This window comes from Pteropus alecto, unplaced genomic scaffold, assembly GCF_000325575.1.
Source record: "Pteropus alecto unplaced genomic scaffold, ASM32557v1 scaffold7, whole genome shotgun sequence".
Classification (NCBI taxonomy): Eukaryota; Metazoa; Chordata; class Mammalia; order Chiroptera; family Pteropodidae; genus Pteropus; species Pteropus alecto.
In genome coordinates, this window is record NW_006494614.1 from 9,750,006 (window position 1) to 9,754,880 (window position 4,875).

Below are 4,875 nucleotides of genomic sequence, written 5' to 3' on the forward strand. Positions count from 1 at the left end.
ACAGATCATCAACATTCTTTACTTTGAAGGAGCCAACCCTTTTTGCCAACCAGTGCCCTTTTTTGCATGTTAAACTCAATCAATCTCAATTAACCTAACCAGAATCCTTCATTTACATAAAGAGGGCCAGATTGAAGAGAACAACATGTAACCTGAGCTTTTATAAACCCTGCCTTAGTTTGTTTTAGTTTAAGCCTCTTTATTGTTTTACATTTGTTAGCTGATGGCAGATTTTTAGTCTAAAAAGTTTATACAATGGAATTTCAGCTCTGTTCAAATACCTATGCTTTATAAATAAAGGCTCAAGGTAAATACACTAAAATGCTCATCACGATCATTTCTGAGTAGGAGGAGGATTATGGGAGACTTGTATTTTGTTCATATTCCAAATACTGAACAACGATCATGTATTTTGTGATGAAGAAAAAAATTTGAAAATTAAGAAAAGTTTTAAATGCTGAAAAATAAATATCTTAAAGTGTGTAGTCCAATAATAACTCTGAGGTTCTAGGAAACATACCCCTGTTTTCAAATGGAGGGGGAAAAGGTCTTGCATGACACAGGCAACCTGATTCCCTTTTAGCATAGCGAAAACAATCCAGGTTTCAGAGTCAGAAGACCTGGACTTAAATCTAGGTTCTTCAGTTTCTAGAACGTAGCCTTGAATAAGTCAATGGAACTTTAAGAATTTCTAAAATGAATTTCAATGTATTCAAATCACATTAAGACATAAATGAGAATCTAGAAAAATTTCCTTTCATCATTATAAAAAAAAAATGCTAGAATAGGAACTTGCAATATAGTTGAAAAAACTGAGAATTTAAGTAAATTGAGTTTTCTGAGATCTCAATTGTCTTCATCTGTAAAATGGGTATAACTAAATTGGATATAAATGAGAACTCTAATGTCATAACTTATGGCCCAACATTTGGATTTTTGCAGCTTGAGCTCTGAAGCTGCTTACAAGGCATAACTTTGCCCTTTTGGGCTCTGAAACTGCCTGCAGAGCAAGCAGCTCCTCTATACTGATTGTACTGTTTGATAAATCGTACCCCCTGTGCAGTTTGTAAGCAACACCCCCTTGTACTGGAGCTGCTGGACCAAAAACCTCTGTTCTGTGAAGCTGAACCAAAACTTAAATGCTTTATCATGTTACCTATTGTTCTTATCATCGAAAGTTCAGTTGCCCCCACCAATCGGAAAAGGATGGACATAAATTCATAATGTTTCCCTAGCAACCTTCTCCTTTTAAAAACCCTGTTCTCCCCCTGACCCAGTAGGTCTTTGGTTCTTAACAAGGACTACGTTCTTTGATTTGCAAATCATTTATGAATAAAACTCTCTTTTAATATCTTTTGGAATTTGCTAATAATAATCGGTGCCATTGCCAAGGCTGTTGTGAAGAATTAGTGAGTTGATGTATATGTAGCGGAGGAAAATTTCTTGGACCATCAGGGTTCTTTTGGTTGGTCTAATAATCAAATAGACATCAGACAGAATAGCAAGAGAAGATAACTAAATTTAATATATACATATATATGGAAACCCCCTACACATGAATCAGAGTCCCAATATGCATGAGAGCTTCAGAGACAGAGAAAATTAGTGTATGACATTTTGAGCTAAGGTGCCTTGGGGCTTCAGGAAGTCACTGCAGGAAGAGCACACGTTCAGTAATTATTATTTTGCCCTTCCATATATATAGGTTAAAAGAGGTTATTTCTGAGAATCTATTATGGGCAAGGCCCCTAATTCAAGTTCTTCTAGGTAGTCAAGGGAGGGGCAGAAGTTTCTCTTGAGCCCAAAGCTAAAATCGCCTTTAGCTCAAAACAATCCATATACTACAGAGGCACATCTTGGGGTGACTTGTTCTCAACCCCCATATATGTCAAGTGCCCAATACAGGGCTCAATACATAGTAGATGCTCAAAAACTACAGACAAGGCTTTGCTCCAGGATGCAAATGGTGATGAGAGAAGGACCTGTACTGCAAAGGGCTTCTGGTTACCATCTAAGGAAAAAAGGAACTTATAGGTCAAAGATTATAGTTCTAAAATGTTTATTTAAAATTCGGAAACATTTAAAACGTCACCTCTTGTTCCTTTGGTTATCTCCTGAGTCTGCTTTTTAAGGGGGAAAAAAAACCCCTTAAAATGAAAAGTTTTCTTTACAAGTACCAAATGTAAAACAAAAATTATCCCAAATTTGATCTGGGATAGAACCCTTTTGCCTCATATAAATATTCCTCATAAAATATAAGCAATTTTTGGATACACGATGTTTTGGAGACAATATCTCCCCTCCCCCAAGCTGTCAGTCAAGAATCAAGTGATCTTTAAATAGAATTACTCTTCTTTCGCATCTAAATACTTTTTTTTCCCCCCTTCTGTGACTGTCTCTGTTGAGAGAAATCTTTGAACTGGCTTGCCAGAGGTCTTTACTCTTGCAGCAAGATTGTAATAAACTTTAGCATGTGCCCATAACTAAATTGTCAGAATAGATTTTGTTTTTAGCTAAGGAAGGAGAGGTTAATAATTCCTACTAAGCCAGTCTTGTGGGGAGAAGAGCCCTACAAGAAGAGCAGACTAGGGGGTGTTGGTTTCTAAAAGAAAGAAAAGCAAAATGTCCCCATCTCTGTGGAAAGAAGGAAAAGAAAGTTCCAGAGGACTATTGTATCCAGAGGTTGACTGATGGACCTGGAAGCTGAATAACCAAAGGCTTCCTAGTGCTTTCAGCACCGTTTCCTCAGTTGTCAGAGGCTTGTGATAATAGTACCTGCTTCATAAGGTTGGCCTATTATGAGGCCATTGCACAAACGAGTCTTTGGCAGAGAGGGTGTCAAGAATCAGACAATTTGAAGATTCAACACAAAGAATTGTTATTAAAAAAAAAAAGATTCAACTGCGTACATTCAAAGAATTGGCATTATTCAATGATTTGTGAATTGAATCATTCTCAAATGATTCCTATCTAGTAAATAGAAAAGAGGTCCGCAAGCTGCAGAAAAAGGAAGATTTTTATAAATAGTGGGAAAAGGAAATTTCTAGCAGAGTGGCTAGTTTTAATATAAGAAAGAGGCATGAGAATAACACAAATTGACTAAATATTAAACTGGGTTGTACTCAGAGCGTGCTACACGCTGCTAGACACAGGAACCTGGCTGATCAGCATACAGCCAGACCACAGGGAACCTACAGGAAGATTCATGCTGAGATTGCTAACAATTACTTCCCCTTGTTTTAATGCTGCATACTCATACTCTGAAAGGAAAACATATAAACCCAGTTCCTCAGACATCTCTCTGAGGGCTCTCAGCAGGTGTAGGACTTGAGTCTTTACTTGAGGTTCGCCCTTTCCTGCATCAGTTTCAGGTTTAGGTCATCTTCCTTTGGGGGATGGAAGGGGTCTTTGAAGATTACTTTATTAGTGCTGACCAGGAAATTCCAGAATGACCAGTTAAGATTACATTCCTGGGAGAGGCTAAAACTCCAATTCCATTAGGTATCAAGTTTTGGTTTGAAGTGGGGCTTAGCACAAGTGATTCCATTTGGGGCCTATTGCTTATTTTTTAACAGAATGAATGAATGAAACAGCACACTGGGATTTGGTTTCACTTGCCTATTTCTGCCAATCAGATTATCAGTTTACTTTTCAGAAAACAACTCTGGAATGGTTTAAAAGATACCATCTAATTTTATTTTAGCTACCCTCCACTTCCTCTCTCACCTTCAATTTCACTGGTTACAAAGAGTTGCTGGTAAAATTCAGATACCAAAAAGTCAATTCACTTTAGATTTAGATTCTTAATTTTAACAATAGAAAATGTAAGGGAGAAAAAAAATTCCCTCTATCCTTTTGAGTTCTTGGCTTAAGAGAAAAATGATCATAAGTTTATTAATACGTATATCACATGTATATATGGGTTATATCCAGGGAAACCAACTCCCTGAGATGGCCCAAGTCACCACCTAATACAGTACTATCATCTGCTAAAGACAAAAGGAAGATGGTGGGGGTGGGGGAAGGTTAGATATGGGAGGTTACAAGAAAATCGGGTAAACAAGGGTAAAGTTTGTTTTGCAGATTTGTCAGTGCCTTCTCCATTTAAGATTCTTTGTGATTTAGAGTCAACTTTCCCTTCCAGGTAACCTACGGAGACACAAATATAGGTTTCTTTTACAAATGTAAATTTCCCTTACAAAAGTGTAACTTTACTGTTTTCAGAGATTCTCCTCTGCCTGCTGTTTCTCAAAATAATCAGCTCAAAATAATCCTTAGGCCAGAGGCATATATTGGGGTGGCATGTTCTGCCACTCTTCAAAAAGTTTTCTATCTTTAGATAACAAAATAAAACTTGCCCAACCTGATTAACCCTCTTCACCCCACCTAGAATTCCTTCCTTCTCTCTTCAGCCTCCCCGCCATCCCAATCTCTCCCTCTTTTCCTAAATCCTGGTCCCTCTTTTTAAGCCTTCAGAACCCATAGTTCTCTTTTTCTCGATTCCACTCTTTTCACGATAAACCATAAAGCGTGTCCTTTGAGGTTAAACCTTTCATATTTGTATGCTTTCCCCCCAATTCAATGTAATTCCCTTAGTTTTATTTTTTGACAAGTTTTCATTTTTTTAACCCCCACAATGCTGACAAGTTCTTGCACCTAAGCACTCTACCTGAAAAAAAAAATTGTTATAATAAAAATCCTACTCAACTTCCTTATGGCTGGAATTTCTTTTCCCGACTTAACTTTTTCCACCCCAAACAGCTACTGGATCTAAACAAAGCACTTCGCGGACGCGGCGGGGCAGCGCGCGGGCAGACGGACTGCAGGCAGCTCTGCAGCCAGAGCCCCAGGCCACGCTCTGGCCCTCGAGGGCCG